This window comes from Sminthopsis crassicaudata, chromosome 6, assembly GCF_048593235.1.
Source record: "Sminthopsis crassicaudata isolate SCR6 chromosome 6, ASM4859323v1, whole genome shotgun sequence".
NCBI lineage: Eukaryota > Metazoa > Chordata > Mammalia > Dasyuromorphia > Dasyuridae > Sminthopsis > Sminthopsis crassicaudata.
Genome location: NC_133622.1, coordinates 248,467,879 through 248,484,675, shown reverse-complemented (window position 1 = coordinate 248,484,675; position 16,797 = coordinate 248,467,879). Strand labels below are relative to the sequence as shown.

The following is a 16,797-nucleotide window of genomic DNA, read 5'->3' as shown; positions in this document are numbered from 1 at the left end:
TACTACGATGTGTGTTATCTTCATTTTATAGAAAAGAATTCTGTTTCTTAAAAGTGTGATTAGTACCCCCACGGGTATCTCGAGATTTGAAGTTCAGTGCCTTGTGCAGGATCACACAGCTAGCCCTGGTCAGTGGGGGAGGCTCGATCTGAACCCGTGCTCTCCGTGCTCCCAGGCTTCCAGCGCTCCTCCCCCCTCCCCCCAGGCTGCTTCTGCTTTGGTGAAGGGAACTTCCACACCCAATAAAACAGACTAGGGGGAAAATAGATGTATTTGTCTATATCTATCTATCTCTAAAGAGAGAATTCTATCTCTAGATTTCTACCTATCTACAGATAGATATCTATGTAGATCTCTTTCTAAATAAATCTCTACGGGTCTCTCTTTATCTAGCTCTACAAATAGATCTCTATGAATAGATATCTCTAAATATCTCTCTACAGAGATCTCACTCCCTTTATAAATACATCTCAATGGATCTCTGTCTACAAATAGACATCTCTATAGATCCCTCCCTCTATAGATCTGGGATCAGCTCCTTGGGGGGTTCCAATGTCTCCTCCATTCCACTGAGTACCTCGTTTCCCGTTCTGGCTCACAACAGATCTCTAGAAAGAGATATCTGTAGATCTCTCTAAATAGATCTCTCTCTGCCAAGAAATGTCTCTAAAGATCTCTCTAAATGACTGTCTCTAAAGATCTCTCTCTAAATGTCTCTGAAGATCTCTTTTTTTTCTAGAAGCAGATTTCTCTGCAGCTCTGTCTAGAAGTATCCCCAAGGCTCTTTGTTACAAATGCCTCTCTCTCTCTCCCTCCCTCCCTGACTTCCAGAGCTGAGTCTAATCCCCCGTTTCCGGGCTTCCTCATTACCAGGCCGCCCCGCCACAGCGGGGGGGGGGGGGGGGAGGGGGAGAAGGCGGCCCCCCCGCGGCCGTTGTTCCGCCCCCCACCCCCACCCTCGGCTCGATGATCAGCACCCCCGCCGCCGAGCTGGGAGGCCGCGGAGTGCCTCGCCTCCGAGACGGCCCCCCGGGGTCTCCCGCCAGCGGGCGGCTCAATGAGGCAAAGGCACCCCGCGGGGGCATCGCCCCTCCCCCCGAACGGCCTCCGCTAGCCGTGCGGCCCCCCCCCCCCCCCGCCCGCTCCTGGAAGCCCGGACCTGCCAGTCAAGGCCCTTTCAGAGGATCCCCCTCCCCCGCTCTTCCTCCCCTCCCTCACTGCGGGCTCCCGGGCTCTGCCCAAGTTTGACAATGAGGGCCCGAGCCCGTTCCTTCTCCCTCCCCCCCCGCCCCGCCCGTCTCAGCCCCCACATGGCGCCCCCTTCCCCGAGGAGCGACGGGGGGCGTGGGCAGGGGCTGCTGCTCGCCAGGGGGAAAGGGACGAGTGCCGCGTGCAGAGGAGATGGGGGGGCCGGAGGCGGCCCCGGGACTTAGCAGGGCCGGGGGCGCAGGGGCTGCCGTGCCCGGTGCTCCCAGCCCGCCGCGGACTGGGCGCCAAGATGGCTTCCCAGCTTTCCCTGTTTGTGCAGAACATGGAGGGGAGGGGGCGGGGAAGCCAGCCCCCCGCCCTACACGGTTCCGCCCAAATCAATTGAGTGGCACTCTGGGGGGAGGGGGGCGGGGCAGGGGAGGGGGGCGAACCCAGTTGCCAAATTCTAAAAGACACTTCCCACGTGAACCCCCAAAGCCAGAGCGCCCACCAGAACACGGGCTGCGGCCGCCGGGAGCCGAGGGGGCAATCGGGCCCGTGACGCGCTGGGACTGGGCGGGCCGGGAGCCCGGGGTCTCCGGGGAGGGCCCCGGCCCCCGCTGGGCCTTCTCTCCCGGACAGTACGCAGGGCTGGGGACTCGGGGCTGATTTAACGCCCCAGTCACGGGGTGTTTATCCACTTAGCGCTCCCTCCGCCCCCCAAGTTCCAAATCTTGGGCGGGACCGAACCTCGCAGCTTCCAGACGGCGAGTGCCCGCCCCCGCCGCTGGAGAGGCTCCCCTGCCGGGAGGGGTCCGGCGCACACTCCCGGGACCCCCACGGGACCCCGACGTCCCTCAGCGCGCCCGCAGCAGGCGGCGCCTTAGAGAAGGAGGCAGGGCTCGGCCAAGGACTCAGCTCTTCAACAGCAAAATGGGGGGTCACCTTGGTGGGACCCGTGTCCCCGGGGAATGTAACATAGAAAACGCGATATAATAATGTAAATATAGCATATGACATAAGAATGTGTAATTATATGTAACATAAAATGGATGTGTTGTAATAATCACATAAATGAATAATTAACATTAAATAATGTAAAGTATAATTAGTATGATAGAAATAAATACATGCAGGGATGAACGGTGCCTGCGCGTGCGCGCGGCTGTAGAGCTGTTTTGGAGGTGCGAATGTATACACTTGGTGACTAAATAGGGCGGGGGAGGGGAAGGGAAGCGCACAAGGCGGGCCTGAGGGGCTGAGTCTGGGGGATCAGGGGGGACGGAGCCAGAAGTCGGAGGAGGGATGGGTTCCACTTGGGGCCGCTGCCTTGAGGTGCCTCACCCAGCGCTGGTGCTGGGGCTCTCGGCTGGAAGGAGAACTAGGGCTTGGGGATGTTCGGTGGCCTGGGGTTCCCAGGGAACTCTGGGAGAGAAAACGGAGAGGAAAGCATCCGCAGACTGGGGGGGGGGGGCGTCCTGGAGGATGGGGGATGTTAGGGGGAGAATGGAGGAAAGAGTGCACAAAAGCCGAGGCGGAAGGGGCGCTTACCGGGAGGAAAGCTGCAGAAAGGCCGCGGGGATGAGAACCGAGATAACGCTGAACCGTGTTACTGAAGAGATCTTCAGTAAAGAGAAATTTCAGTCAATAGGTGATGGAGACAGATGTCAATAAGTGATGGAGACAGATGTCAATAGGTGATGGAGACAGATGTCAATAGGTGATGGAGACAGATGTCAATAAGTGATGGAGACAGATGTCAATAGGTGATGGAGACAGATGTCAATAGGTGATGGAGACAGATGTCAATAGGTGATGGAGACAGATGTCAATAGGTGATGGAGACAGATGTCAATAGGTGATGGAGACAGATGTCAATAAGTGATGGAGACAGATGTCAATAGGTGATGGAGACAGATGTCAATAGGTGATGGAGACAGATGTCAATAGGTGATGGAGACAGATGTCAATAGGTGATGGGGACAGATGTCAATAGGTGATGGAGACAGATGTCAACAGGTGATGGAGACAGATGTCAATAGGTGATGGAGACAGATGTCAACAGGTGATGGAGACAGATGTCAATAGGTGATGGAGACAGATGTCAATAGGTGATGGAGACAGATGGCTTCTAACAGGTGGTCTCATGCTGACGGGGAGGAGAGCTAGAGGACACTAGCTGGAGCCGTGGACGGGGGCAAGATGGGGCTTCTTAAAGATGGCGGCTGATCTGGTCAGGGTTAGGCAGCTGAGGAAGAACAAATAAATATGGAGGGATTGAAAGGGGGAAGAGATTGCCCCAGATTTTGATTTTTGGGAAAAAACAGGTGGAGACTGAATGTAAATCAACATATGCTACATTCACTTCTTTCTTTGCCTTCATTTTTTCCCTCTCTCATGATTTTTTTTTTTTTTTTTTTTGCTCGTTTTTCTCGAGGATTGTTGAATCACGGGCCAAATTCTGGTTTATAGGAGGAGACGTGGCAAGTAAGAAGTGCAGTAAATAGTGGAGAGTGGGGAAGGCCTGAATTCAGATCTTGCCAAGGACGGTATTAGCTGTGAGGCTTTAGACAAGTCACTTAACTGTCTCTGCCAGAGAAGGAAATGGCAAACCATTCCGGTGTCTTTGCCAAGAAAACCCCCGGTGAGGTCACAGAGAGGCAGACAATGACAAGAATGTCATTTTAAAGACGGGAGCCGCTATTTACTGGCTGGCAGCGTTCTGAATTCAGCAGGCGGCCAACAGCATGTGAACACGGTGGAAGCCGGGCCCGTGGTCCAGCGCTGAAGAAGGAAGGTGGGCTTTACTTCTGTAACTTTGGTTCGAGGGTAGAAGAAGCTGGAGCTGGAGGTAAACCAAGAGAGCTGGAGAATGTGAGCGGAAGGGGAGCTCCTTGGGGGCTCCCATCGGGAGGGGCAGCTCCCCGTTCCAGCTCCGGCCAGAAGCAGGCAGGCGCCGATGGCGGTCGCTCCCATGTCGTTCTCAAGCCGCCAAGTGACCACCCAGACAAATGACCTGCCTTAGTGCCCCATAGCACAAGAGCATGATTATCCGAGCAGTATAAACACAGGATCCCTGAAAGGCCAAGTGCACAGGGTTTAATCATCAGCTAACCTACACGTGAAATTGTTACTTAGCCATGAACATGTAAATCATTAAACCCCAGTCTTGGGGAGTGCCCGGTGAGAAAGCAGCCTGGTCTCAAACTCCTTTTAAAAACTAAAGCTATAAAAAAAACCCCAAAAATTAAAAACTAAAAAACTAAAACAAAAACAAAAATAAACAACTAAAGCTAAAGATTCTTCATTCTTGACCTTGTTAGTTTTAATTGGTACAGATGGTGCCCTTTAGAACTGCTTCTTTTATTCCAGTCCCTCTAAGAGCTAGAAAATGTTTTGCAAACAATACCCTTCTTTTTCAGGCATCCCAGTTATTTGCCACATACCTCCCACATGGAACCCTTCCATAAGCAAGAAAATCAAGGGAACAAAATTTACCCATAAAACACCCAGGGTAATATGTCAGCTGTAGGGGACACCTATGGTCTGCCTCCCCCCCCCTCCCCAGAGGGATATGGGTTATGTTTGCTTTTCTCTGGAACTAAGCTGTCTCCATATCATTGCCTGGAGTCACAATGTCTCCTGCTCCCTCTGGATCAGTTCATTCAAGTTTTCCCATGATTCTCAGAATTCTTCATGTTTGTCACTAGCTTGTTTACATTCTGGTACTAGTCAAAATAGTAGTACAAATACCCTTTGTGACTAATTTTTTTCAGTCATTCCCCAGCTGATGATGGGGGCCAGGCTAGCCAGCTTGTCGTGGTCAGGGAATGGACTGTCCCGATTTCAGAAAAAGCAAAGGATTCCCCCAAGACAAATGGCTTCCAGATGGCAGGGACAAGGCTCGTAGAGAATGGGCAAGTGGAGAGGGTGGTAGCCTACACTACTGGGGCAAGCCTGCAGATCCATGAGAATGGGCTGCCATAAAAAGGGCAGCTCTGAAAATGCCGTGCACGATTTCAGCTCAGCAGACAAAGGGGGCTGGGCTGGAGCCCATCCCAAACCTTCCCCAAGTTCTGTGGCTGTGTACCTGAGCCGAGAAAGAGACGAGGTGGACAGAAATGGAGAGAGACAGAGACAGAGGCACAGAGGCAGGCAGACAAATAAGGGCAGGCAGACAGAGACAGACACAGAGACAGAGACAGAGAGAGACACAGGCAGGTAGACAGAGACAAAGAGAGATAGGCAGACAGATAAGGGCAGGCAGACAGAGACAGACAGAGACAGAGAGATAAAGACAGAGGCAGAGAGACAGAGACAGAGCTGCCTCTGGGCATTCTGGGTAGTCCAGCACCACACAGCCAGACAGAACCTAGGCCCAACAGGACCCAAAGCCAAGCCAAGCCAGAGGTGGTCTGGTTGCTGGGTCTCCTAGTCTTTTCCATAACTCTGGGCACACTCTGGGCACACTCTGAGGATTCACTAGCCAGGAGCCTTCCCCCCAGGTTATATCCCCCAGATGGGCTCCTCCCACCTTCCTTTTGGCCAGGTTTTCACCTAGGACAAAGCAAGGCAATGCACATGTGAGTTAGAAATGGGTGGGGGGCTCTCCTGGAAGAAGAACCCCCAAGGAGAGTGGATAAGGAGAAGCAACAAAGAGGCCTCCCAGCAGGGAGCTGAAGATGGGCCCCTGTTCTCAGGGGACCACTTAGGCCATGTCTCAGAGGTGCTGGAAGGCAGGTTTCAGCCAGGGAAGTGCCGGGTGGACACAAGCAGGCCGGGGTGCCAGGGCAGATGTACCACTCGCAGAAGGGGAATCTGGGTCACGGACGACCTGATGGCCATCACTTCCCAGTCGCCTCGCCCATGCCAGGTCGTTTCCTTTGGACCTATCTTCTGTAGCCTGGCTCTGCTGAGAGATAATGTCCCCTTGAAAGGTGGCGAGCCTTTCTTTGTGGAGGGAGGAGTCAGGTATTCTTGAGTTCAAATTTCACCTCAGATGGTTGGTAACTCTGTTCTAGGCACTTAATAGCTTTCTGCCTCAGTTTTCTCATCTATAATTGGGCTTGAAGAGCTTTGAAATGTCCCTGAATTTCCTTCCTGGCTCCACACAGTCACTGCCCCTTTGGGACCTCAGGTTCCTTATTTGCTGCGCTGAAGGAGAGGAGAAGGGTACACTGAGAAACCTCGAAAGACTCGAGCTCTGGCTCACTTTAGCCGGACCCGAAGATATCGGAGACTAGCTGAACCAGTCTGGCCAGAAAAGAAGTCTTCTAGGGAGAGATACCAAAGTCAATATTCCACCCAGCCCAGCCACAGTTAATTATGGGCAAGCTTTGCTCCTGCAGGGAAACCTTTACCTACAAAAAGATGAGCTGGACAAAGGAGCCGCAAAACATACACCTTCCATTGGTCAAAGGCCGGGGTGAGCTGAGGTGACGGCGTGGGCAGCAGCATGGGACCCAAGGTCTTCTGGACTCTCATGCAGTTCCAGCGCTGGGAGGAAGGCTTCCGTGGGATGAGACTTAGGCTGGAGGCACTGGAGGCCAGAGATTCTTGGGCTTTTCTCCTTTTGTCTTCCAAGGCCCGCGTTAACTAGGAGTAGCAGGCACTTCTACTTCTTTGGCACAAACCTGAGGGGCAAATGAAATTTCTAATCAACCAACAACCATTTATTATGCAACTACTGTATGCTACCTCCTTTTGTCTCTCAAACTCTTGGCCTGTGTTAACTGGAAGTAGCAGATACTCCATTTCTTTGGCATAAACCTGAGGAGTAAATGAAATTTCTAATCAAACAAAAGAGCATTTATTATGTACCTACTGTGTGCCAGGGACTGTGCTAGATGATAAGGAGTAAAAATTAAAATAAAGGGGTTAAGAAAAGATAAAAATGAAACAATCCCTGTTCTCAAGGAATTTAAGGTCTAGGAGGGATAACAAAAACATATTATATATATATATATATATATATGTGTGTGTGTGTGTGTGTGTGTGTGTGTGTGTGTGTGTGTGTGTGATGCATACAGGTATTATTAATAATTATTATATAATATACAAATATAAAATGCATATATATTAAATACTAGACAATGCAGGGACACTATAATCATTATAGATAGTATTTATATAGGAAAAGTGCTTTGTAACTTTTTGTGTATGATCATCCCAACGATCTCATGAAATGGATGTTATTATTTTCCTCATTTTAGAGATGCGGAAACTGAAGCCCAGTGAGACCAAATAATTTTCCCATAGTCACACAGCTAATGTCTGTGGTAGTTTGGAAGTCTGGTCTTCCTGCCTCCAAACCCAGCGTTCTATCCACGCATGGTACGACTAAGCTACCATTAGAATTGGAAAGATCAAGAAAGATCTTATGTAGGAGGCAACAACACTCAAGATGGGCCCAGGCCCAGACTCTCCTTTTATAAAATGTAAAGAAATAGACATAAAAAAGAAAAAGAAAAGAAAATGTAAAAAGAAATAGATTTTTTAACATAATAATATTTTATTTTCCCCCAGATACATGACAAGAAATGGAACTATGAAAAAATAATAATATTTTTTCCAAGGAAATCTGATGCCTTGTAAATATCTATGTCTTTTAACAGTAAAACGGAGAGAATAATAGCACCTACTTTTTAAGGTCCTTGTGAGGATCAAATAAGATAGTATTTATAAAGTGTTTTGTTAATTTTAAAGTGCTCTATAGATGCTAGTTATTAGTATTCCCCACAGGCCTCATTACACTTAGCCAATGTTTGTGGCACAAAATGGGCAGAGTGCACTGTGTTAATTAAGCGGCGGGTGATAAGCTGGCTGGGACACTTTCCCTGTCCTGGAGCAATATGGCGTCTAACACGGGGCGAAGGCTCCATCACAGAAGCCTAGGATACGAGATGAGTTTCCATTTCCCTGATGTTGAAACCCAAAGCGAGAAGGGAGAGGGAGATATGTGTCTCCTGTGGGGATGGCCCCCTTGTTAAGGGAGTGGACCCCAGCCATCCCAGGCCTTTCCCAGGACCACAGCTCTCTAGGACCTGGGTTCTTTTGGGCCTGTCTCCTTAACAAGAGTGAAGACGGCCTCTCCTTTGGGAAAGGTTTGGGCGTTTCCTATAATTGACTGAGCAGCTGCTTGTAAAAGAAAAATTAAATCAATGGTAAATCTGTAGGATGGCCCCGTTGCCAGGGGAAACCGCATCCAAGCTGCGGCTTGCGAGACAGCTGCAGCGGCAGCAGCCCCCGCCCCTGACAGTGAGCAGACCACCCAAGACAAGCATTCTGCAGGTGAGGGGGGGCACATGTGAGAGGCAGAAAGTGCCAGATAAAGCCCTGTGTCCTTGAGCACCTCAGCATGTCTCTCGTTTCTTGTTGCCTTTGGTGGGGGGGGGGGTTGTTTTTTCAGTGTAGGGGAGTGGGGGAAGGGGGGGTTGTGTGTCTTAAGAATTGAAAGGGACCTTGACCCAACCCTCCATTTTACATATGGGGAAACTGAGGCCCAGAGAAAAGGGGAGACATCTACCAGCTCATTTAGTGACAGGCCTGACTCAGAGGCAGCTGGGTACACTCAGTTTCCCCCTCTGTCAAACGAGAGGATTGGGTTTAGTTGGTCTCTCAGTTTGTTTCCAGCTCTGGATCAGATCCCGATCTAGTGTTTATAGAAGCTGTACCCTAAGGTTTTCCCAAGCTCTCATGTGGAGCTAGAACTTGTCTCAGTTCAGAATCCTCTGGGAAAAACATCCCCTGAGCCATCAGCATGGTTGTACAGTAACAAGATGAGCGCTCTGAGAGATGGTAACCTTGGGCATGTAGCCATGGTGGGCGGGAAGGCCAACACAGAGGGACTGGGACATTTCCGAGCTGAGGAAGAGGAGCTCAGACTCCTTGATGGCTTCTCCGTTTACCAGCCATCTATTAGCAAGCTTCCTGGGAGGGAAAGAGGCTGGGGGCCCCCTCTCTGGAGAGCTCCCCTATGGTGAACAGGTCTGGGTCCTCCTGTTTCTGCCATTGCTCTAAATGGGTTTTTCATTTCATTAAATGCTTTCACTCAAAAGCCTTTTGTTTTTCCGCCCTCTGAATTCTCTGGATCCAAGATTCTTCCTTTTAATTGTTTCAAATGTGCAGGGGAGATCTAGGTTGGAGTTTGAAGTATCCTGTAGCCATGGCTTTGTCCCTTCAAAACACTGGCACCTCGTGGGGGCAGTTTCCAGAGCAATGGAACCACAGACTCAGGGTTGGCTGGGTGACCCCATGAACCCTAGAATCCAACGCCTTTTTTTGACCGTACATATGCCCGGGTGATTTTTTACAACATTATCCCTTACACTCACTTCTGTTCCGATTTTTCCTTTCCTTCCCTCCACCCCCTCCCCTAGATGGCAGGTAGTCTTATACATGTTAATTATGTTATAGTGGATCCTACATACAATCTATGTGTGCAGAATCGAATTTCTTGTTGCACAGGAAAAATTGCATTCAGAAGGTAAAAATAACCTGGGAAGAAAAACAAAAATGCAAACAGTTTACACTCATTTCCCTGTGTTCCTTCTCTGGGGGTAGCTGATTCTGTCCATCAGTAATCAATGGGAACTGAATTAGATCTTCTCTTTGTTGAAGATATCCCAATTAGGGGCAGCTAGGGGGCGCAGTGGATAGAGCACCAGCCCTGAATTCAGGAAGACCCGAGTTCAAATCTGCTCTCAGATACTTAACACTTTCTAGTTGTGTGACCCTGGGCAAGTCACTTAACCCCAGCCTCAGGGGGGGGAAAAAAAAAAGATATCCCAATTCCATCAGAACACGTCCTCATATAGTATCATTGTTGCCATGTGTGATGATCTCTTGCTAACCCCTTATTTTATAGATGAGACAGCTGAGGCTCAGAAAAGCCACATGGATTGGCTGACAGGAGACAATTATTAGTAAACTTTGAAAATGTGTGAAACCTCATGATTTGGGGAGTGAATTTTTAGAGCTAGAAGGAACTTAAGAAGAAATCCAGTCTAACCACCTCATCTATAATTGAGGAAACTGAGGGTTTGAGAGGTCAAATAAGTTGCCCAAAGTCACACAATTAGAGGGTAATAAAAGTGAGATTTGAACACAGGACCAACATCCTTCCTTCCTTCTGTTCTTCCTTCCGTTCTTCCTTCCTTCCTTTCTTTTTTTTTGTCAGTTTTCTAGAAGATGTTATCGTTCAACATTTGTTGACAGTTTAATTAACCATTGGATCAATAAAGTATCTTTAGAACAGTCAACACTGTGTGCCTTGTGTTGTGTGGTGGTGGTGGTGGTGGTGGTGGTGGTGTGTGTGTGTGTGTGTGTGTGTGTGTGTGTGTGTGTCTTGGGGGAGACTATAGACTTGATTTTTGACCGCATAGAGTTCAGATATAATCTACTTGGGGAGACAAGGTTAATTTAATTCACCATAAAACAACTTAAAAAAACAATTATGTGTTGAACTGTGTGGGGCTGACTCTAAGCCATAGGGCTGTTCAGAAAAGAAAACAAGTGTTTAGCCAGCAAAACTCATTCTCTCAATTAAAAAAAAATTATTGAAGTTTTTACCAAAAAACCCTCTCATTTCTGAATATACCTTCCCCCCACTCCCATGCTGTGATTTATTCTCTTTTTATAATAAAGAGACTAATTACGTGTACACACCAGACCCAATGACCCAGTCAGAAGGACTAGGTATACTCTTCTGCCCTCGTTGGCCCCCAGCCAGGGCAGCTGGCTCTAACCAACCCCATTGTTAACATTTTCAGAGTGAGCTTTCACACCTTCAGTTTGCTAAGGTGGAGATTCAACTGATTGTTTTGTGGATTGTTTCCAGATTTAAGAAAGTGATGGAGAAAATGTTCCCGTTGTAGATTAACCTTAAAAGTATGTACATTCCCCACCCTCCCCACCAATCCCATTTGCAAGCACACTCCGGTCCTTGTCTCTATCAAAAGGAGTAACAATAGTAACAATCTTGTCTACTCAGGAAGCTTCTTTGTTGCCCCAGTCCTTCTGTACTTGGGAGAGCTAGGATTTTATGGGGGTGGCTAGAGTCCCATACTCTTAAATGGACTTCTCTGAAAGCTGCCTGGGCTAAACCACTCACAACTAAGCCTTAGAATGGTTTTTCAACAACACCCAGAAGACTAGTCCATCCCTGAACCTCCCTGGGATTTCTCCAGCTCCCAAGAACTGACTTCTTGTTGGTCCTAGTTGTTTGAAGGCTCATTGAATAACTCTATTGTCCTTTCCACCTTTTGAAAGCAGCTCTCATGGCATCCCAGCCCCTTCCCCTCCCACCCAAGTCTTCTCCTCTCCTGGATTAATGCCCCCAGTTCCTCCAGGTCCTTTGTCCATGTGGCTTTCAGCTTCCTCGACATCCTGGTTGCCTTCCAGCTTCTGAGAGACCCTTTCTAAAATGAGAGGGCCAGAGCATCACTTGCATATTCATTAACACAACCCCCAGCCAGTGGGAAACTTAATCAGGAAAACGGAAAATTGGATCTGACTGCTTTGCATCTGGACATAATATCCCAGCCCCGGTCTGGCCGTTGGCGAGAGTCGCGTGGGACTCCAGCCTCCCTTTCTCTGGACACTGTCCTTCTGTTCACGACCCAAGCTGGTGTTAGCTTTCTTGGCAGCTCCATCCCTCTTGACTCACACTGAGTTTGCAGCCAACTAAGCCCATAAATCTTGGACATAGGCATTGCCATTAAGTTACACCTCTTCCATCCCACATTGGGACAAAGCCCCACTGTACCAGTGTGTTTCCAAACCTCTTCCCTTTTCTTCCTCATCTGGACTCATTTGCCATTGCCTCCTTCTCAAGGGGCTGGTGGTTTGGGGGTCCTTGACCCCCCCTGCTTCTCAGAGCTTTAGAATTCTTTCTTCTTGAAGGCTGGAGTGCCAGACGACCCACTTCTCCCTGTCTTTGTCTCATTTCAAAGATGGCGGGTTCCTTTCTCTCAAGGTTCCCTTCTCTTCCCATTTAAACCACAGATTAGATCAGAATTAATTCCCCTTCATCATTTACTGTCCCCTTCCTGTGAGATTCTCTAACCACATTTTGGAAAAAATATTCCTCTAGACCAGATGGACCTTTCATTCCATGTTTCAATCCAAGGACCAAAACAAGGAATGCTTTTTTTTTTTTTTTCCATTTCTAGATCCAAAAAAGCAACTCTTTCCTTAATATAAATATTTGCCTCCTCATAGAAGGCAAATCAATGACAGCTTTCTTTCCATCTTGTTACAAATGGACTCCTCAAAGGACCAAGACTTTCCAGGCAGTTTTGAGGAGGGCCGGTGAGATTAGAAGGAGCAAGGGAAGAACATCCATTGTGGACGGACCCTTGGGAGACCCTCCTGGGAGTCCCTTCCCTCATGAGGGCTTATACTCTGCAGGTTCAGCAAAGTCATGGGACATTTTTCTGGGAATCCAATCTTGTTCCTTCCCAGAAACATTTAATAAACTTTCAATCTCCATAAGGTACAGGGACTTCAGAAGTCCTGTTCCTTCCCAGAAACATTTAATAATCTCCATAACGTACAGGAACTTCAGAAATCCTACTCCTTCCCAGAAACATTTAACAAGCTTTCATTCTCCATGGGGTGCAGGGATTTCAGGGATCTTGTTCCTTCCCAGAAACATTAATAAACTTTCATTCTCCATAAGGTATAGGGATTTCAGAAATCCTGTTCCTTCCCAGAAACATTTAATAAGCTTTCCATCTCCATGGGGTGCAGGGATTTTAGGGATTAGCTAGAAAGCTACAGCATGGCCACTAAACAGTGCTGGGAGTGGAGGGGAAAAGCCTATCATAATCCACAAGGGACATTAAAGGAAATACAAGGGAGGTGAGCTAGAAATGCTAAGTTGGGAGGTGGGAACCTCTTCTTGGCAAGGGAAAAGTTGGGACCAAAGAAGAGAGGGTAAGACCTAGAAGGAGTGGGATGGGAGGCTGGGAAGGTTTAAGTAGAGGAAGAGGTAGACTCAGGGTAACAAGGTGGAAATTATATAATTTCTGGTTTGGTCAAGGTGGGCAGACACACTGATGGGTACTATGTCCAAGTCGTTCAACTGAGCTCTGTGGGAAGGGTTTTAAGTATTTTTAGCAAAAGAAAATAAAACATAAATAAATAAAGTAAAATAAGAGAGATTGTAAGCTCCTCGAGGGCAGGGACTTTGAGGATTTTTGTATTCCCAACTTTTAACAGTACTTGGTGGCTTAATAAATGCTGTTAATGGGTTGTCTGGTCATACAGAGTGGGAAAATGGAGAGGGAATCTAAGGTTGTTTGTTAGGTGTGTGATCGAAACAAGCGGCATGTGGACAGGACATACTTTAGGGAGATCTGTATCATTATAGGAAACTCTACTGTTCTCACCTGTCTGATACCTGTCATTTCTTTTCAGAACTTTCAGGAGCTCCTCCTCAACTACTAAATAAAAAATAAACTCCTGGACTTTGCATTCATGGCCATCAACAACTGGTCTTTGACCTCGGTCATATTTTATACTGTTCACCTAGTCCCAAATGGGGCTCCTCCTCTGTCCCCATTCTTGCCCTTCTCTCTCCCACTCCTTCTTCCATCTATGGAATTATCCTCCCTTCCTTCAAGGTTTATCCCAGGAAGTACCTTCCCAGGAGCCTCCTGAGACTTTTCTCTGTCACCCTCTCCCCTCCTCTTCCACTCCCTCCCTAAATATGAGCTCCCTCTCCCTCAGATTTCTCCAGTCTCTTGCCCTGGCCTTTTCCTCTGTAGCCATCCTTGAACCAAAGCCATTTGTGAGCCTGTTTCTCTTCCCCATTGGACCAAGTGGGATCCACCCCTGTATTCCAACATCCGTATGAGGACCTGCGCAAAGCGGGAATTCGGCCAATGCCCACTGGAATTGATTAAATCAAACTGATAACTATCATCTGTTGCTTTGTTTAGTCATGTCCAAGTGGTCCTGACCCCATTTGGGGTTTTCTTGACAGAGAATCCTGCAGTGGTTTTCCATTTCCTTCTCCAGCCCATTTTACAAATGAGGAAACTGAGGCAAACAGGGTGAAGTGACTTGAGCAGGGTCACACAGCTAGCGAGTGTTTGAGGCTGGATTTGATCTCATGGAGATAAGTCATTGGGTCTTCAGGCCTGCTGCTCCATCCACTGCACCATCTCACTGCCCCCAAATAGGGCTGAATCTGTCTCTTAATAAGCAATATTTTTATTTAGTCAATGTTTGTTAAAATGACTTATTCAATGCAGACTTCTTTGGGGAGGGGGATGAAAATTAAGACAATCAGGTTATCTGATTTAAGATGATCAACTTAAGCATGGGACATATTGTTCTTGGAGTTCATTTCCCAAGCCCAACAGCATTCCATCCCGACTCTGGATTTGAACTCAGGTCCTCTTGACTCCTGACTCCAAGGCTGATGCTCATCCATTGCACACATCTAGTTGCCCCCCACTCCCGGTCTTTTCACTAGGGTCCAGCTCTTTTCCTTTTGAAGGTCTGTCCCCTGTGACCCTGGGCTGATTGGTGAGCTTCTCACCTTCCCCCTTCTTCATTTTCTGTCCATCCCCATGCCATCCTTGCCCTTCTAGTCCCCTTCCCAACTCAGATATCTCAGCTCTATCTCTCAGAATAATATTCAAATCAATACTTTCCCCTCCTGGGAAGGTCATCTGTCCTTGGCTTCTCTTCCTTGCCCACCATTCGCTTAGATGTGCCACTTTCTCACTTAGATCATAAGCTCCAATGAGTGTAACCTGTGAGCATTGTTTTTTTTTTTTTTGTTTTGTTTCTCTTCCCAGATTATTTTTACTTTCCGAATACAATCCATCCTTTGCAACAACAACAACAACAACAAAATTCGGTTCTGCACATATATATTGTACCTAGGATATACTATAAGATATTTAATATGTATGGGAATGCCTGCCATCTAGGGGAGGGGGTAGAGGGAAGGAGGGGAAAAACTCGGAACAGAAGGGAGTACAAGGGATAATGTTGTAAAAACAAAACAAAACAAAACAAAACAAAACAAAACAAAACAAAACAAAACAAAAACAATTTACCTATGCATATGTACTGTCAAGGAAAATGTTATAATTATAAAAATTAATAAAAAATAAATTTTAAAAAAGAGAATAAAGGATAGATCATAAGCTCCTTGAGATCAAAGACTGTCTTTGTTAATATTCCCATCTTCAGTCCTTAATGCAGTGGCTGGCATACAGTAAGCACTTAATAAATGCTTTTTCATTCATTTATCGCATGCCTCCTGTTTATTCTTTGCTATAGGATTGTCTCCATCTGCCAAAAGCTCACAATCCATTTAGGGCAGAGATTCTTAGCCTTTTTTTGTATTCTGGACTCAGACAATTTGATGAAACTCTGTCTGCTCATTATCACATCCCATATCTGTCCCCTTTCTTCCCACTCACCGTTCTGTCCTCTCAGTGGGCTCCCTACATTCTCCAGCCCTTTCAAGGGATACTCCTAAGACACATCAGAAGTCTCATTCCCCTGCTCAAGAAGCTTCAGTGCTTTGATTGGCATTCATCGCCTCCCTTTCTAGGTCAGTTTTACATCACTCCAACCCCATCCCAGGCACTCTGTGTTCTAGGCAGACTGGCCTGCTTTTGTTCTTCATATGATCGCCCATCTCCTACCTCTGTACTTTTACATCCAGTGCCCTCCAGGCCAAGGATACTACTCTGCCTTGAGTCTGCTTCAAAGGTTTAGCTAAAGCGTCCCCTCCTACAAGTGCCCTTTCCAGACTTCCTCCAGGGATTCTGGGAAATCTTTTTTTTTTTATTTTAAAAATTTTTTAAAATTTAAAAATTATTTTATTTTTATTCTTTTTTTTTAAAAATTAGTGCAAATCTAACCTCAACTACTTTTAATAGTTGTGACAAATCACATCTGCGGCCCCCTCTCTAGAAGGAAAGGCTTGGACTGCACACCATCTGTCCCTCCCTGGTTAAGCTCCTAACCTTCATTCTCTGAGTTCAAGGTCACAAATCCACGTGCTTTCCTTTAGTGTCCTCAGTTGTCCTGCCAGTGGGAACTTGACCAAGGAAAGAGCATTGCCTGGGTCCAGGTGGCTGTCTGTGGCCTTAGTTCTGTTTACCTGCTCACAGGATTAACCAGGTAGCTGCTGCTGTCACTCTTGGGGTGCCCCACCAGGGTGGATTTCCAAATTCAGGTTTTCTCAATCTCAAATCAGCAGAGTATCCCGATTATCCTTATCTCCTGGCCTTGCCCTCCAGTAATAGATCAGTGAGTTAGTAAACAGGGGGAGGTTTCTGGGCCCCCCCTTTCCTCCCCTCATTTCCCAAATATGGCAGAAACATTTCTTAATTTCTTAAAGATCAGATTAGAGACAAGAGAGCAAAGTGAATAACTCCCATCTGTTTTTCTGTTGGCGTGTCCCACAAAGAACAAAGAGTTGAACTTTTAAATGAATTACTTGATTTTCTTTTTTTTTTGGGGGGGGGAATAGGAAGAAGGTCGGGCGAATCTAGGAAATATAAAATGTCTGTTTTATGGGAGAAAAGAACCTTGATCTTACTTGTCCTCTGTTCTACCGAAAAGGAGCCTTTACAC

General features: G+C 47.3%; 1 long non-coding RNA gene across 1 annotated transcript; it reads right to left on the bottom strand.

Moving 5' to 3' along the window:
• Positions 1-2,156: 2,156 nt before the first annotated feature.
• Positions 2,157-16,416, bottom strand: LOC141547113 (uncharacterized). Its single transcript, XR_012483515.1, has 3 exons — positions 16,322-16,416; positions 6,549-6,821; positions 2,157-4,264 (listed from the first exon to the last, which is right to left on the bottom strand). It is a non-coding gene; the product is annotated as an uncharacterized LOC141547113 (long non-coding RNA).
• Between the last annotated feature and the right edge of the window lie 381 nt (positions 16,417-16,797).